Source organism: Typopeltis vanoorti, chromosome 10 (assembly GCF_054136105.1).
Source record: "Typopeltis vanoorti isolate ZY-2024b chromosome 10, IOZ_Tvanoo_1.0, whole genome shotgun sequence".
Classification (NCBI taxonomy): Eukaryota; Metazoa; Arthropoda; class Arachnida; order Uropygi; family Thelyphonidae; genus Typopeltis; species Typopeltis vanoorti.
The window spans coordinates 134,521,968-134,541,638 of NC_143558.1; the positions used below are offsets into that span (position 1 = coordinate 134,521,968).

A 19,671-nucleotide genomic window follows, 5' to 3' on the forward strand; every position below is an offset into this window, starting at 1 on the left:
CAACTGACGTAAATATGGAAGGTTAATTCTATCTCCATAATCTGTCCTATCAATCAACAACCTTTAGCTGGTTTTAGAAGATATAAACACGAGTTTTTGAAAGAAAAACAGCCACAACGCGTTAGCTAATTTCACATAAATGCGAAACCAGCTAACGCGCTGTCTCTTGGAAAGCCTCCTAAACGTTCCATGATGAAATTCAAATTAATGTTTCTCGAATGTAAGGCTTGAGAAGTAATTTTTCCAATTGCGCTAGAAGTGCTGAATATACAGATATTGTTTCATTTTTCGAAAATAAAACAAAACAAAAAAATTAATTAAGCAAGTTATTAAAGTAGTAAATAATGACAATGACATAATTTACACATACAGGCTATAGAACAATACTAAAAACCCCTATCACTCTGAATTTTCACAAGTCTCGCACGATACCTTAACAAAGCATGCATTATAATCATCAGCATTGTAACTCATTTGCTAGCACGTTTGCTATGCATTAAAATTCGTAGATACTTCCTATTTAAATTTTTCTTAAGAATTAAAAGAAAGTGCTTTAACTGCGTGTTTTGAATTTATCCTGCAGCATCGAAGCTCCGTGATAAAAACATAATGGTAGTAGGCGTTCACAATCCCTGAAATGAGAGGAACTGATATCTTAATTTACGGCTGGAGAATGATTGATAGTGCACCAACAGAGGGAAGACGTACATCTATTTTGATTAATTTGTTCTTTTCAATGAGCTAGTGAGATGCGATAAAAATATTGAAAATGCAGACATAAAGGTCATTCTGAAACCCCCACTTGGGTCATATAATCATTGTAGCCTTTACTATCTCAGGGATTTATAGATTGGTATAGCTGAACGGATGGACCAATAAAAGTTTGACTCAAAGGGACCACCCTAGGATAAGCTGTTCCGCATCGAGGGGATAGCCATTTCCCCACTCATTCTTTACGTGTAATGTTTCCTCTATTCAAATAAACTAAATTTTGCTTACGCCCAACAGATGAGCAATGTAAACGTAATAGGTCTAAAAATTCTTTTAAAGACAAGACAGGTGTGGAAATAAAAGAAAAGAGCATCTTTATTTACAGCTCTTGCCTCTTATCCAATGAAATTACGGTTAGCTGTTAAAGGAGAAATCTGTGTAGTCCGAGAACCTAAAATTATCCTTTTTCGATTTAATTATTCATTGTCGTAAAATGTGTACTCTCGGCCCGAGAGGATAACCTACCATCAGAGCATAATAGATGTTAAAAAGCAGAGCAGCAATGGGCTGCATGATTAATAATGAACAGCCACCTAAGTATGAAGTGTTTGGATACGTTCATTGAACAACTCTCCATAAAATATATATCAAAAGATTAACGTACGAATGTGCAATATATTGTCAATATCGCACCCAAGCATAAGCACGTGATGTAGAAATTAGTGAAACAAAAGGTATTGCTGTTGTTGTTTGAATAACGGCCAAAGCAATTAAACCAATTCAGTTGTATTAACTGCATGTGTTCTTATTCCCGGTTTGCCTGTTGTGCTGGATAAAGAAAAGCCCTGTTAGGCCTTATTATAGTTCGCCCACCATTTCTAGATCCCTTCTTGGCTTGGTGCCAAGAATAGTCGATTCATGCTGAAGGGGAGAAAGAAATGAAGGATGTACGAATTGGTCGCCAACATGCGAAATCACGTGCTTTCTTGTCTGTCGCTGTACTAGTACTAGCTTGATTTTTGTTGTTCTCTTTTTGCATTATTTTTTTATTATTAATTTGTATGATGGATCCAGTACAGTCCACAAGTTCTGTTGTTACACGTTTCAGTAGCTCTTGCAAAAGACTATTGAATAATATGCTGACATTCTGTGAAAAATAATCGTCAGAAGGCCGTCTTCTTGTTCCCCTTTCTCAAGTCATAAAACGTGTAAGTGCGGGCGTATCGGGGTCCACTGTTAAAAGAATTCGTAGGGAATCAAAAGGTGAAGGTAAGCCAAAATTTAAATCTCCTAAAAAAATAGCGCCAGAGAAAGAAACCATCGAAACCGTAGCTTTGAATGATTTTGATGTAGACGTTATAAGAAGAGCTATTCACGAATTTTACGTGGTCGAGAAAAGAGTGCCAACTGTTCCGAAATTGATTCCTGTGCTTAAAGAAAAAATTAATTTTCCTTGGAAAAGAGAAACTTTAATGAAAATACTTCATGAAATCGGATTTTGTTTTAAAAAGTCCCAGAATAAAAGGAAACTTATCATGGAGCGAAGTGACATTGCTTTATGTAGAACGTACACTTTTCCAACTGTTATACGAGCAAAATAGTTACACTTTAAAAACAGCAATGTTCGTAAAAGAAAAGCTAAATTTTCCGACATGTAATAATAAACAAACTCAGTTTGTTTATTATTACATCCCAGAAGACAGACTGATTACCCTATTATCGGAATGGATTCTCCTTTTTCTGACATGCGCAGAAGTGTCGAGGGACCTCAAATCGGTGGGCGAACTATATAATGTTTTAACAGGAAAATGTTTTTGGAAAACATTGATTTGATTTTAAAGACAACGTAACCAAAACGCAACTCAGAGAAAAATCAATTAGATATTTCAGGGTTAAGCTGGTCAAGCGTGTAATAAATCGCACTTACATTGCAGAGGAATGGAGAGATATTTCAGCAATATCATAAATTAGTGGAATATAAGCATGTGTTGCACTCGAACTTTCCAATGCAGATTATGCCGTTGTTCTCCAAACTAACGTCTAAAGAAAACGCCATCCATTAATCCTTATGATTTCCTAGCGTGTCTTATGATTTTATTACAAAATAACACTCGAGATTATTACATGCAGTCAAAGTTCAGCTTTTATTTTTGTACATTTTTCTTTTAATCCGGTGTTCCCTGTCACTTTCTTCCTACCCATTAAGAAAAAAAAAAAATCAACGAAAAAAAACAACCCTTTCCAAATACATTCCTTAAAAAAAAATGGAGGTGACTTTAATGTGCTTACTCAGGCGTGAATAGAAATCATAGCTTATGAAGGCTGCTAATGAATAAGTAGACCGAGTCAAGAGTAATGGATTTTTGAAATGGAACGGATGAACTATCCGATTTTTAACAGACAGCTTTGAAATTAAAGAAATAACACTCCAAATTCATTCGGCAAGTCAGGACGAGAGAAAATTCTTTACTATTATTGCAGACATTCATGTAAACAAGTTTTTTTCTTTTTTCCTTCTTTTTTTTTTTTTTTCTCTATTAAACGAACTGATACAACATTGTTCAGGACTGAGATTCTTCGGGTGATATACGAATAAAAAAAAAAAAATAAATAAATAAGACAGCCGTTTCTCAGATTAGAAACAACAGAAGAATAAAATGCTTGGTATGTTGGCTGACAAATTCCTCGCTATTTTGTTTGATATCAGTAATACAGTTATGATTCCTCTTGAACACAAAAAGATTATTTACAATTTGTTTTAACACTTACTGCAGGTTTCTTATTTGTTAAAATATTCTTTTTGCTAGCAAGCAGATACCATCCTTTCTGTGACTTCACTTGTCTGCGAATTTATGCTACGGAATAAGTAAACAACACAGAAGTGAGAGAAGGAAATTAAATGAGTCTTGGTTAACTCCCAAGGGGCTAGAAAACTTCCTTATTTTCTAACACCTCTGGATTTACAAGCTTTGTTAATAGTTCAAAAAGTTTAAACAGACAAAAGCTCAAAAGATTACGAAACGACACACTTGACTTTTTGCAAAAAAAAAAATGCTCGCTATTAAAACAATCAGTAAAATACCACGACAAAAAGGATTTCTCCTGACTTGATTCATTTAGCTTTCAAGTTCCTAATTTTAAGTGAATGTGATGAATTCTAACAGGCGGGACAATTTAATATTTTATTTATTTAGGAGTAAGCATTTTTTTTCCTTTTTAATATTTATCTAATACAGACTTCGCTACTTTTTCCTTTTAATTGTGATCAGCTACAACTTTAAATAATTTCGCCATTCGTCCAAGGGCTGCTACTAAAGTTGTGAGAGGAAAGTTTACTAACTTTAAACGGCCATTCTCTCATTTTGCAGATAACCAATTATAAACTGCTATGAAAACATTTCTTTCTAATAGCAAACAAATTCAATATTTGGGTGGAAGGGGTTTCGATCCCACATCTCTCGGATGTAAATATAACAAACTTTGCTTTGAAATTAATTCGAAATCTCAGTTCAAGCTAAGACTGAACCTCTATGACAATGATAACGCCTTGTGAATGAAAAAAACGAGTTCGATACGTAAGAAACTGAAGTTTATACTGACTTTTCAACTAGTATTTCCTATTTTGGTTCCCAAATAACTATCTATATCTTAGTTTATATCTATAAACTAAGAATATGCAGTTTATAGATATAATACATTTACTCCAATGTTTTGGTTAATTGAGTAATCTGGACAACAGTCAACTCAGCTGTGAAACAATTCATATGGATAAGGCATTTTTCAGATATTACACTAATATCTATAGAATGAAAATGTTTTCTTGGACAGCACTCTCTCTCTCTCTCTCTCTCTCTCTCTCTCTCTCTCTCTCTCTCTCTCTCTCTCTCGGCACTTTTTAAAAATTAGTAATATTCACTATTTCGCAATATTCACAGCTTGGAATCAGATACTTAAAATACCCCGCATTTTAAATCTCATCAATTTGACGTACACATGGGTGTGTGTTCAAAAAATGTTTTAAAAAAAATCAAGAGAAATTAAAAGGAAGGCTGATTATAAAATACTTACAACAATAACACATCGAGGAATACGTATGAGAGGAGGAAATGTTTAAAGATCACACCAGAGTGAATTTTCTGCAAGCAGACCATGCTCGTATGAGGTGAATGACCATGTTATAAGAAGGTGAGGACAACAAAATTTAGCAGCCAGAAAGTCCCTCTTGTATCTGCCGGGCACACACAGCAATAGCTATTTGCACTCACACTCGGTAATATGATCACACTCTCTTAATCCAAAACCCTGCAGTATCCGAAAGCAATAAAACAGTGAAGTGTTAAAATAAGATACAAACACTACAAGGAACCAGCAAAATCACTTCTAGTTTTCGTTTCTAAGACAAAACTGAATTTTCGCACTTACAGAAAGTTGATCTCTGGCCCAGATCCGGTATCCGCAAATGACAGACCGAAGGCTATTTCCGAAACGAGCGACTTAAACAGACAGAGCGTCGCCATACCCCACCCTCCCCCACTGTGCGAGCTGGCAGAGATTTACGACTGAAGCTGTGTCTCGACAAAACGGTAGGGGTGGTACACAGCTCACTCTCCCCATCCAGCCACTCCTTCTTTCCGCGGTTATAACCTTACAACTCCACAAGTAAGGGTGAAGAGATTCCATTGAGGTTACCATTGCCACCCTTGTTTATCTGTCAGCAGCCTGGCTAAATACCGTGGCAAGGTTTCCGGGTATTGCCATCATGGTGTCGGATGTCGTCACTACTGTTGGGACTAAATACTGTTGACAGTTTACAGGAATGTCGCAAATACACAGCATCTCGTGATATGCACCATCATACTTCAATGAAGTGTTTACGGCGCATGCGTCCCTTGAAACCCAACTGCGCTCCGTTTATTTATTTACAATATTTTATTAGCGCAGGAAATGTAGTCCGAAGACATGGCCGTACACTAAGGAAGAAATAGCTAACAATCAACTGCACTTTCCATGGCTCAGATCATTTTAAATTCTCTATGAAAAAAAACCTATTCATGGAAAACATTCTTCTATTATTGGAATGACAAAAAAAAAAAAAAACATCTGGAATGTTCCATCAGAATAGCATTGATAATGTCAAAAAACTTTGAGATTTTATCCCCAACTACGAAGAAACATTTAACCGAATCTGAGAAGAATGAGCTCATACGGAAAGGAAGGGGTCAAAATTTTGTGACGCTATCTAAGAGACAGGGGTGGGGGATAACATGTCTCTCGTTTCTCCAAACAATACATATCGTATTTACTTATTTTAAAAGAAAGGATAACAAGGTTCGATAATAGCCACAACGAAGAAGCAAAATAATGTTTACCTCTGAAACTTAGTTCGAAAGTGACTAAGAACTTACACGATTTCAACCTTCCATGAATAAATTGCTTTGGCATTGCTTCACTTGAATGGCAACGAAGCTCATACATTCGTCTTTGTTTAAGATTCCACTGTGCTGTTTTGAATTGTTAGTTCTCATTACGAACTACGTTCAATACCACAGAATCTTATGCATGAAAATGTTCCATACGTGAATTTCATCGGTATTTAAATTCATAACTACAAAATGAAGCCTTTTAAGTTCTTTGATCTGAGCCGATTTATGAATACATAAATCGGAACAAAATGACTGTTTCCGCTCACCTTTGATAATATCTATGAATAGAAGTTCAGGATTTTTTTAATATATTTTTTAGATACATAGATGTGCATTTTTAGAAATGACAAAGTTGACCAGAGTTTTTTGTCATGAATTTTCAAGTGAAGTCAGATCTTCATATGAATGTCATTTCAAAGATCGAGTTTAAATTAGTGATTCTCAACTGTTTTTGGATTAACGTTCATCTTTTTTCAAAGTAGTTTCCAACAGTCTTCATAGATGTGTCTAACGTCATTCATTGGTCCAACAAAATGGTGTCATAAAACAATACCTTCCGAGTGTAGCTACAAAAAATATAACAGGCTATGAATCAATCCTATCATTTACAATAAACTTTTCTAACGAAGTAAAGAACTGTTTATATCAAAAGCACTAAATTATTAGTGGAAAAATTGTTCCACAAACATATAAATGTCACTGAAGAAGATTTTCAATGGAAGAAAAAAACCATACATTTATATTAAAAAATTATGTTTAATTCGTAGAACGTGAAAAAATTAAAAGGAGAAATTTGCCTAAGAAAAGAATAAACCAAAAATGACGCCGCAAAGTTACTAAACCAAAATTTTCGAATGATAACAATAAACAAAATGAAAATAGAAGATTGATTGTTTAGATACGCCAAAGAATTTAAGGCTATGAGATTGCCTATACATGTGTATGCTTGTGTTCTATGGCCGGTTTGAATATGAAATATTACACATTCCGCTAAGGTAAACGCTGCACCTCTATACAAGGCCATTCTAACTCATCTTTAGTTGAAAAGAGCCTTATAAAAGTTTCCTCGCTGTCGAGAATCGAATCTCTTTTTTTCAATCCAAGAGGACATCGCTGCTCCCACTGGATACGAGGGTCCAATGGAATACACATTTACTAAAAGAAAGAAAGAAAAAAGCAATTTATTTATACTAAATAAAACAATTGCATGAACATTACCATACTTTGAAATTTAGTAGACAGAAAGAAATAAGAAACGTGGATTCTTGGCTGAAAAGTTATATTAAATTTCCTCAGATCAACTACCACATAAAACTTCATAAGTATCACTGCAGAAGGAACAAAGACATAGTGGTAACTATTACTCATAAAGAAAAATAAAGATGTAGAATAGTTGCCACACTTCTTGAAAACCCCGGACAATCCCAGAAAAAGACAGCGTTAAGAAGAGGACGGGTTAATTTATAAGTGAGTTAGGTATGTTTTACCATTTCATCAAACGTTACAAGTCATTTAAATACCATAATTTCGTTTGACAGAACTAAATTTATCAGACTACCACACAGAGAACTCTTGTGCCTCAGACTGGGTAATCTCTCGTGTGTGAAACGAAACACAGATAGATGCACTTCCAAAAAGTCTTAGGCACTCCAATAAATCTTATATATATTTTTTCCCTTTGACTACTGATGACGTCATGTGTACGTGTTCTGATTTCGTAATGTCATAAGCAGTTGGCAATCCTAAAAATGACCCAGCAGGATAAGCTTGATAATTTTCGTTTAATCAGTTTGGTGCAAACTGTCCAGTATTACCAGTACTGTAAGAAGGGCTGTGGCGAGTGAGACATGATGTATCCAGGGCGCAAAAATTAAAACTTGAAAATTAAAAATTAAAAATAAAAATTAATTTATATTTTTATAAATAACAGAGGGGCGTAAAAAGTGTTAAAATACGGGGAGGGATGGTCGTCTGAGACAGCAAATGCTAGAAATGAATAAACAAAATACATTATATCATATACAAAAATTTGTTTAATTACAAATAATAATGTACAGTTACCTAAAATACATGTTACTATAATACTGACCCCATTTTCCGGGATTCTAATTCTGCCACCTCAGGGTGAGTGGGAGAACGCTTTTTTTTCTAGCCATCACTCGGCCGCTAATTGCCCTTGTGAAGGTACTAGTATTACTATATAAACGTGGTAACAAGATATCGTGATCACGTGTGAATCAAGGAAAGAGCATGTACATAGTTTTTCTTTGACGCACTGTCACCTTCACACTACATTACTTCTTTTTGTAAGCTGCATTGTTAGGGACAAACTTAGGTGATAGACTATGACATTTTTGCAACAGCCTGTCGCCTTTTTTAATTTATGTGGATCTCACCCACGGAAAGTCGTAAACATTTCATTCTGCACACATTTATTTATGCAAGTGGACTGAGTTACATATCCTTCAAACCGTGTTTTAAAAACAAACATGGAACTCTTTCAAGCCACTTCAAGCTTCTAATGAACATGTTAAGGGTAGTGATCTCCCACCGGACGAAATTCCTCTTATTCATTCATTCATTCATCAGGGCTACCTACTCAATTACAGGCCTATACAGGTCACAGCATACCAAGCGTTCTTCACTTTGTGAACCTTAATTTTATTAGGATAAGGCGATTAGTCTAATATCTTAAATATATTTTGTCTGTCTGTTTGTATGTTCTTGGCTGGTTTACCTGTTTTGCGGGGTGAAAAACCAGAGCCTACTGTGGGAAAAGCCTCTGCACCTCCATATGAGACCGGCTAACTCACTTGCAGTTGAAATGTCCTTACTTCGTGGAATCGGCGGAACTCGAACCTAGGTTTTCCAAACCAAAGGGCATCGTGACTGACGGCAATGGAGGCTCTGGACGAATTCGTCTGCTACCTAAAATTGCGTATTATCTCGTTAATGGGTACTGGGGTTGTAAACTTTTTTAAAAGAGGTTTCAAATAGTAGTTTCACGGAGGATTCCCTGTTGCTTCCGTCTTCGATTAATTCAGTCTCATTCGTTATTTAATGGTGTTTATTTTTTCCCATTTTAATAGAACCATATAGCATCGTTTTTTTTCCCCATTTACATTGAAATATTAAATTGAATTACAAGGTCTTCAGTGTACGAATTGTACGATTTCAGTAACAGAATGAGCTGTAACTGTGGATAAATAATTATGCTTATGATAGAACATTACTATATTTTATCATCATTTATTTCATAAAGTAACAAAACTAATTAATTAAAATTCCAAGAATTTATTTAGAAATCATTAATTGATTTATATATATATATATATATATAAATTTCTTTCTCTCTCTCTCTCTCTCTCTCTCTCTCTCTCTCTCTCTCTCTCTCCCCCTCTAATACATCTTTCAGAGAGAAAAAAAAAAAAAGGAAGAAAAAATTAAGAATATGCGGATCAATTTCATAACGTGAACTGGCCACACTAAATTTAAATAATTAAAGAAATCGTTTTGGTCACTCTTCGGCCATAGCACGTGATCTTAGCTATTTGGAAACAAATATCAAACAGAATTTGGCATCATCTTCAAATTTAGCTGAAAATAAATTCCGAGAAAATGTATTACTTGCCCATTTGAAATACAGAATGGAGCGGAGAAGTCTTGTTATTGTAAGAGTTTCGTTTATTTTTCGAGGAGAACGCTCATGTTACCCAGTGCGTTTTGTTTATTTGGCAAACACCATTGGTTACAAGTACTTCAGAGTCCACGTGAAACCATTTGATTCAGACGGCAATGAAATCTCACTCCTGACAGACGCCTACTCTGGACCTCATTTCCTGGTCCTTTACTCAACACTGACACCTTTATGCGTCCTCAGTGTAGTGAGGAAAGATTAAACAAGTGTGGTCACTATAAAAGATCACAGGTTACTGGAGAGTTCGAAATCTCACGCTTCACGTTTCTTATAAGTTGCGTTCTTCGACAGAAGTCTGGAAAAAAAATGTCGTTTTAAAGAAGACAGGCACAGGTATTTTTACTTCCACGAAAGAAACCAGCCGGGAAAAAAAAAGCAGTTGACAGACATATCACATTAACGATCTTATTATATGATTAAAGATGCGAATTCTGTATCAATCTGGATAAATCTATAGTAATAGTTCTGACTGTTCCCCTTATTTCAAATTACAAGCAAATGTAGGGAAACATAGAAATGTTTCAAGAAGTTCAAAATCCAAAGACTGAAAGTTTATTTTTTATTTCAGAAATCAAAGTTTATTTCACTTTTGACACAACAATTACATTAAGTATTTTGTAGCTAAATGAAGGTTATGTATCATCCACTTAAATAACTATTAATGAAATAAATAAAAAAAAAAAAGTTCAATTAAGCAATGTTTCGGCGATGTATATAAAATATGCATTTCGTACATAAAGGCATACCTCTCGACAACCTTCAGCTTGGGCTTCTTGGTATTGCATTAATTAGACATAAGTTCCTGTTACACATACAATAGGAGTGTTTAGCGTTTAAGACCATGACAAGGTGGCAGTTATCTCTACCGTACTCTCTCTCTCTCTCTCTCATGAAAACCTTAGTTCACTAGCACCTTGAACGCACTATCAGTGAAGACTGAAGAAGGAAAGATGGAGACTGGCTGCACCACTGTTGCCAAAAAATTAGTTATGGCTAGAGGAGCTCCGCTTACTCCTTTGGGAAATAAAAGATCTTAAGGAATTTATTTTTATTTATATCAACCACACACACCAGAAGCTACAAAACCTACAGCACAATAGGCCGTGGGTAGACAAACGATTACAGAAAGGGAAAAAAAAAAAAAAAAGAAAATTAGCGGAGTGTTTCTTGATGAACTGGAGATTGTACTCCTTAGAGATGTGATGAAGGGTTCCAAATAACATAAGTAGTTTGGGTGGGTAAATTTGAAACTGAGCTGTGTCTGGATGTTCACGAACAGACGATGGTGTCCGGTTTGGTGGAGCAGCGCCTATGAAGATACCTTTAGAAGAGGCAGAATGCAGAAGCAGAACTATGAGAATCAGAATGGAGTGAATCGAGAGAGAAAGACAGCGGGGGGAGGGTATTAGTTAACCTGGTGACTCTTTACTGGACAGGATCGAGCATTTTACGAAGTTTTTTTTCCCCTTTTTTTATTTTAAGAGACATGCAGTAAACTGTTCTTGGTTGTCGAATGGATTTGCCTTGGAAGAGCTGTTGGAAAATGATGATACCAGATATCATGAAATTATCTTTAGGCGATGTTAGGGTAGTATCTGGATGTGAGAAACATGGAGGCATAAAAGGATAGAAGTTGTGCCCAATAGCCTTAGCAAGTGACTAGAAGACTCGACTACCGTTTAGAAGGAGATTAGTTTTCTGCATCTTGCCCTTTCAAAGAGTCGGATTTCGCTTTTTAATCCTGATTGTGTGTAAGGATTAAAAATCAATATAAAGGTATTATTATTATTATTATTATTATTATTATTATTATTATTATTATTATTATTATTAAGAGAGACCTCCAGGGAATCAGAGACTTATCGAGTGAGGCCACATACTACACACATCAACTATCATACTTATTTTTGAATTCATTCTCACTGCTTGCACTCATCCAGTGGCAATCCATTCCAATCACGCGCCACCCTCTGAGAGAAAAAAATCTAGCCCTCATCCTTTTCTTAGCTGCCATCATTCTCAGCTTCCAAGAATGCCCTCTTGTCATTTACCCACCCTCCATACATTGAAAAATTCCATCAATTGAAATCCTGTATGACCCTTTTAGAAGTTTGTAAGTCTCAATCATATTACCCTTATTTCTCCTGTTTGCTAGTGTTTGCAGACTACAAATTCTCAATCTGTCTTCATAATCAGTATCCCACAATCCTGATATCAATTTTAAGACTCTCTTTTGTACTCTCTCCAATATATCAGAATCACAAAGGAAACCAGGTATGATCTACACTTCAGCTATTGTAAGCAAAAGCATAGGCTGTGTTAAGCTGGAGTTTCTGACTTGGGCCATTTGCAATATTCTGATATGCTGATATTTATTTAATTTTTTCTTGAACTTAACATACCTATTGAAGAATAAATATTTGGGCAGTGGATGGAGATTTTGAGTGGACAAGGGGATGAATCCTTTCATTCTAGCAAGGATTTTTTTCAGTTATTTGTTTGGATCAACAAGTAGAAATGGTAATGAGACCATAAAAATGAGTAGAATCGCCCATCGCGAACCAAAACAGATGAGACTAATAAAGCCAAGATGAACACCGTTTGGTTGGAAAGGAAGCAAGCACAGACGAGATTATGAGTGAGTTGCCAACATAAGAACTTATATCTATAGCATATTTAGAAAGATAAAAAAAAAAGGCTTAAAGGATGGTGAAGATTATCTAGTATTCCAGTAGGTAGATGGACAATTTGTGTTTGATCATTAACACTAACAACAAATGTATTTCGATACATCTTTCAGCTCCATTCGTGAAAATTGAGAAGTGCATGCTTAAATTGCCAACATCGATGCCCCCAAGAATTTTATTGCTTTGCGTATTTAGACTGCAACTTCTGGTGTTTTTTTCACCTCGGTTTTCATGATTTTTGCAATACTTGTGATGTCTTTTATGATTTCTTGTTATTGTTTGTTTGTCGGAGACATTTTCCCCCGTAAGCCTCTATTACTTTTGGTCCTTATGGAGTTGCTCTTGGTTAGTGAGATCGAAGTTAATTATAGAATAAGGATACAAAGTTTGGAGATGAAAGATACAAATATTTTTCCGCACACAGAGATATCTTCCTATATGTAGTCTCAACAGCACAGCCAAGCATACTACGAGTACTATATCCAAACTTCCTCCAATCACGATATAGTAATGGTGGGGAGGATTATTCGCTAGATGGTTGGAAAACCTCCTGATGCATTAACATAAGGTTCTGTCCCATATTTAACTAGCTGCACTCCTGAGAAACTCCTTTATGAAGGAGGTACTTGTTCCTGCAGTGTGTGACATTCCTTTGAAGGGTGTTACTAGCACTGAGAAAAGTCGTTTACTCTTAGTGCATTCATGAGGTTCTCCAGAAATGTTCAAAGATATTAATATTCATCCAGAAGTGATGTTTCAACTTATTACCATATACATAAAGCTATTAATGTTACAAGAATCTCAAAAGATTCATACAAGAACCTAATTATTGTCATCAGTTGTCAGTCATTAGAGATCCCGATGTTCCTGCCATTTATTTGGAAATCATATTAAGAACCCCTGATGAGCTCGTGACAGACAGTTGCATCTTAATATGCGAATTACCGGATAGCATAGCGAATTCTAAAAAAAAAACAGATAAAAGCTTCTTTTGGCGAGTAGTTTTATTTGGATGTAGATAAAATAGAAAACCACCAGTTGCTAGTTCGTTTATTCATCTAACATGAGCTCCATGGTGCGTATTTCGGGTTATTAGTAAGATCAGGTTATGCACCTATTCTATATCCCCTGCTTAAATTTTTGCTTGTGGCTGCTGCAGTAATGGAAACTTCATTATCGTGTATTAATTTTTCATTTTTATGTCGTTCCTTCCTCTGTCAGTGATAATGGCAATGATGTTTAGCACTTGAAATACAATGATTCTCTGCGAGTGAAATTAGTATGAAAATTATTTGGAGATAATATTTGTGGTTTCATTAGATCCGTTCCTTTTAGTTTAGTATTGTCATATGTTCCACATTACATTCCTTTCCCTTGTTCTTCTTAATATTATTACACCCTAATAACATTTTTCCATATTTAAATCACATTAGTGAACAAAATACAAGTACATATCATAGCCATTTGGTTGTTACAGAAAGTTATAAAAGTAAAAAATATTTTCTTCGAAATGGTTAAGCTAGTAACTTACCGTGAAAACTGATGTTCTCAAGAACATCTTCGTTTGAAGCTGCTATGCTTAAAACTTTATAAGGTACGGGAGCTACCAGACTGCAATGCAACAACAACAACAAAAGTAGTTTTATGTAATTAGCTGAAGAATTTCAGATTTGAATTTTAAATGGACCTTATTATTAATGGCGATTTCTTTTCATACATAAAAAAAACACGTGATTTCCACCAACTGTTAAGTGGCAACTATGATCGTGAGGAGTGGTCATTATGTTCGTGGCTGAGTTCTTAAGATTAGTTGGCTAACATTTTAACTTCGATATGTGAACTTTCACAATGATTAGACTGAGATAATAGGGTTGTTCCGCCCTATTGCTCAATGTTCCTAAGAAGTTGAGTCATGGATCACATGATCTTCAGCGTCTTTAGGCCATACAAGAGAGGACGGGGATTTAAGGAGTCTCTACTAACAAAAAACATTCAAACCTGTTAACTCTATTTGTCAGTAGTTCCATTATATTAAATATTATCCTGCTGAATAAACGGGTTTTTTTTCCCCAAGATCTGCAACGCAATTCTTTCATTTTTATGAGATTTACTTGATTTTTTCCTATTTCTCCAAAAGTTTTTAGATCCTTTTGCACTCAGTTTTATCTGGGCTTTTTTTATGAGTTTCTTAACATTCCAGTCCTGCACCTCTAATAATAATAACTTTCGTGATCAAGCCCATTATTCTTCGCAGTGTTTACACTTAAAGCATTTTAAGAAGGGCCGCCACACCTGTGTCGCTGAAAACGAACAACTTCCGTGCTTCTGCAAGAGGCAAAACTTACACATTGGTGCAGATTTACTTAATATTATCCAATAATGAAATTGATACTCCTCCTTCCTCCCCAGGGGCAGGAAAAGAGGCGTTTCTACACACGATGAATAAGCAAGATAGGTCTGAGAATATGTCGATAGACGTCATCTTGCCCTGCCTTAGTCCGAAAACAAAGATGAAGCTTCTTGTATCTACACTTCTTAGAAAAGGCGAGCATCTTAAATCAGAAATATATCCATATTAAATATTTAATCGAGGAGCAAGCATCGGAAAATTTTGAACAATTTTTCTCTGGATATAAATCAAAGAAGTAGATTAATAAACAGGGGGAAAAACTTAGTAAAATGTATAAAAATGTATATCGATAAAACAAATGAAAAATTTTTACACATTAATTCAATACCACTTCCCCTTCCCCCTTCCCCCTCTCCCCGCAAAAAAAGGTTTGTTTTATTTTATTATTTGTTTATTTTATTTATTTATTTATTTAATTTTCGAATAGTAACGGCTTACCAGCAGCGTGCCGGACTCTATACATGCTCTGAGTGAAAATTATACGGTCATTCACTCCTCCCCTCCCTCCTCCCACATGGTTCAGCTGAGTATTCTTGCATTCTCTTGTCTGTATATTCATCTGAACCACAAATAACCCATGTATGAATACTGGAAAAGGACATGATTCGCAGTTAGCAACTACCAGAGAGTCTATCACTGTCATCAAGACATGGAAACACATCGGTGAAAAGAAACCTATGAAACAGTCAAGTGGACCACAAACTGACCAAAAAGTTTACTAAAATGCAGAAGACGGCTGTATATCCTCCCTTCCACTGCATATCAGTGGATTCTCTTAATCAGGAGTCCAGATCCACAGCTGTGGAGGTTTCTGTCAGAACACTATGTACATAACTCCATAGTCTCTGTTTCGAAACGAAACATCCTCCCCCCATACCAAACATTGTTTGAATTAGATTTGCCTACGGCAGAGCTCACCGCGATTAAACCATAGACTGATGGAAAACTGTGGACAATTGCAATATATATTCAAGTCAAAGAGGGGTGTATTAGGTATTACAGCTACTAGGAGAAGGTTATTTATCAAAGTATATCATCCGGTTTAGTTCAGTTCCCGATATTGTCATGTGAATATGCTTCTCCTACTATAGAGTAAAATCCTTGATCTCAGGGTGGGAAAATGAACACAAAACATATTGACATTTTGACTAATTTTGTGTGCTGCATTATGGAAGGGTCTATAGAAATGGCCACCGAGTAAGAACGTGATAATGCAATGTACTGTAAGAGCTATAGTGACTTGTTTTGAGAAAATGGGAAAGTAAAAGTGTACTCCACTTTTGGAGTACACATCTGAACTCAATATAGCACCTTTTGGGAGGGTTAGAAGTTGGCTGAAAGCGAGTCCAATATGTCCAACCTCATTACAGAAATTGAGAGTCATTTTGGGAGGAATAAGCAGAAAAATCGTGTCCATTTACCAACATTTAAGAAAAAACAACTGAAGAGACTGGCACTGATGAGCAAGAGGTGTATTGAGTTTCAGGAAAATAAAGCATTTTTAAACCATACAGATACTCTGAGTCTGCATAAATGTGTTATGTTCAGGCTGTTAAACGAAATCCACTGAAATATCTTTGAAGAAATTTCCGCAGCTTATTGCTGCATTCAGCTTCTTTCAGAAGAGCATCATGAACTAAAAAGAATTTAAAAAAAGCTGAAAACAAGAGGAGAAATGATATAAACATGGCAGGAAAAAACTAAAATGTGGATTATGGATAATATGGATTATATTGAAATATTGTCCATGATGGAAATAAATAAATGGGTGGAGCATTGCTATTTTCTATATATGAAGTTTACAAAGAAATCTATTGCCTTAGTGGCGCAACTGATTAAAACACATCCTTGTCCAATGAATGGCGAGCTTACATAAGACACTGCACTACATGAAGTCAACCATGAACACAATCTCTACTACTTCTGAGTTTGAATGTATCCAGAAAATTCTCCAAAACAGTTAGTTTGAGGAAAGACATTTCATCAAATGACAACCGAAAAAGTAGTTCATCAAACAACAAATAATCAATATATTACTGACTGAAAAATGCAGTTCACTGAAAACCCACAATTCATTGAAAACATCACAATAAAATCAAAGAGCAAATCATCGAAAAAAGCAATTCCAGAAAAATGAATAGAAAGGAGATTTCAATAAAATAATAACTAACCGGGACCTAACATTTTTTCAGCACTATTTAAATCACTGAATCCTCCAATCAGTACTCTTTAATTGAAATGTGAATTAGTTTTTTAAAAAAACTCTTTATTTTTATCGCCTTGCATTTCTGGATGCAAAGGATTTTATTTATTTTTATTTTTTAATAAGAAATAAAAACGACTGGCTTTCAATGTATCCTTTTGGGTCATTCATATGAAGGAACTAACCAAAATAAAGACAAGAAAATGTGGCCAATATCCACAATTAGATTACTTTATTGCTGGAAGCTGAAAGGAATTTAAGAACTTTTGTGGATTATTCAGAATTAATATTTTTCTCCACCAAAAGAGCAGCCGTTAAAATATCACAGCATATCACAATGGTTTCGACACACACACACACACACGCGCGCGCACACGCACACACACACACACACACACACACACACACACACACACACACACACACACACACACACATACTACTCGGAAAGAAGTCAACAGACACAGTAGTGTAAAGAACATATAGCCATGGCGCCCACCTTAATAAGAGGTAGGACCTCCTTTCGCTGCGATGACTGCGGCAATCCTACTGGGCATACCTCTCACAAGCCTATGATAGCAATCCATGGGAATTTTGGACTATTCTTCCTGTATGCATATAATGAGATCCTGGACTATTGTGGGGGGGGCGGACGTCTCTTGACCTCATCCCACGCCCCAGTTCATTCCACGAATGTTCAATAGTGTTGAGATAAGGGCTCTGTGGAGGCCAGTCAAGTGTGCTGACGTTCATGTCCACAAACCACGCAGTTACAGCAGCAGCCTTAAGACACAGTGTGTTGTCTTGCTGAAAGGAACAAGGGTCAGTTCCGTAGAAACACCACAAAGTGGGATGCATTGCATTGTCCAGAATGTTCAGATATTTCTTGGAGTTCAATGTGAACCACAAACAGAAGTCCGAGCCCAAACCAGGAAAAACAGGACCATACCAACACACCTCCACCTTCAAATTTCATAGTTGGGTTATGCACTCTGGTAAGAGACGTTCACTTGGCACAGCCACACCCTCACCCATCCATCTGCTCGGTAGAGAGTGTAGCGTGGTTTGTCGCTCCAATAACACAGCTTTCCAAGCTTCCACGTTCCATGTGCACGCTCTTTGCTCCAGAGAAGATGTTGAATGTTGTTTTGGGTAATGTGAGGGTTGCAGATTGCTGTCCTGCCACGGAAACTCATGTTGTGAACGTCGGTTCTGAATGTTTTTGTGCAGATTCGTGTTCCAGGCGATGCCCAGAACTCCATATTCAACGTCGGCCGACGAATTGGTGGAAGAATTTTACATATTATCCTTTGTAGCACTCTACGGTCACTTTCGGTGAGTGTGGTGGGTTGTCCACTGCGAGTAGCACTTGCAGTTGGCTTCCTGGGCTTATATCTCAGTATGGAATCACTTACTGTTGACCTGAGATGACTCAATTCGTCAACAGCTTTCCCCTCTTCCATACTTATGCACTATGGATTTTGCAAACTCTCATTAGTGGGATTTATAACTTATTTCATGGTCAATCCTTAATCCATTTCTGTGGTATCAGAGTAAGAAAAGTACGAGTGGTTCCGAATGGGGGTGGGAAGCATTTTCTTGGCGAAAAATAAATAGCAACGAAACGTCGTCTCCATCCAGTTACACTAATGAGAGAAATAAATCATATGTTTATGATCAAATAAGCATTTAAGCTAAAGCCGAAATGATCCTGAAGTAACTGAAATATCCTAAAAGTGACTGCAATAAAAAGTATTACATTTTTACGTGACAAGAGGAAATAAAGTTTAATAAAAAAAAAAATTACTGCTGCATTTTAGGTCATGCTAGATAATGTTAACGAAAATATGAAATTGAAAGGAAATTCGTTGAAAATTATCAGATTATTTTATTTTCCATAAAATGCCTTCGATGAAGGTATTTCGATGAATTTTCATGGAGTAAATACCATGAAATTTGAAAGAACTAAGTACATATATCAAAAACGCTCTAGGTTTAAACGCGATGATAATGAAAGCCGCCATAAAAAATTTAAAAAAAAACTTTTTTTTTTTTAAGGCGGTTTCGAGTTTTGTCCATAATCTGAATTATGCTGAACACTGTTAGAATTTCGAAATGAAAGACTATTTAAAGAAGCGTGTTTGTTGCTCTCTGGTGGTATAATATTGATTGCGTAGTTTCGCGAATATAGATATTAGGTTCAAAAGCTTTTGCTTTGGAGAGGGAAATCATGATCTTATAAGTCTATTCCTTCCACCGGGATAATAAAAAAAATATTAAAATTAACTTAAAAGCGATTCACTTGAATAGGAATTAGTAGGTAGTAGGAAATCGGTGCGGGAGGGAGGGAGGAGGAGGTATAATTTGGTATAACCTTCTGTGAACGCATTTGATGTCTAGATCGAATGCAGAAGAGAATGGCATGTTTCACTAACTGCGCTACGCTTGTTATTACCACGTTCTTACAGAGAAACAAAGGACAGTAAAAGAGCTTCAATTACGAGATGGAAAAGAAAGCATCTATTACCAATCTGAAGGAT

General features: G+C 35.9%; 1 protein-coding gene across 1 annotated transcript in view; it reads right to left on the reverse strand.

The window, feature by feature from the left end:
- The window catches only part of LOC150102817 (transcription activator GLI3-like), a 154,412-nt gene extending 149,263 nt beyond the window's left edge, over positions 1–5,149 (reverse strand). The window contains exon 1 of the mRNA XM_090399258.1: positions 5,134–5,149. The gene's annotated coding sequence lies outside the window, so the exon portion shown is untranslated. The remainder of the gene's footprint in view (positions 1–5,133) is intronic.
- Positions 5,150–19,671: the final 14,522 nt, after the last annotated feature.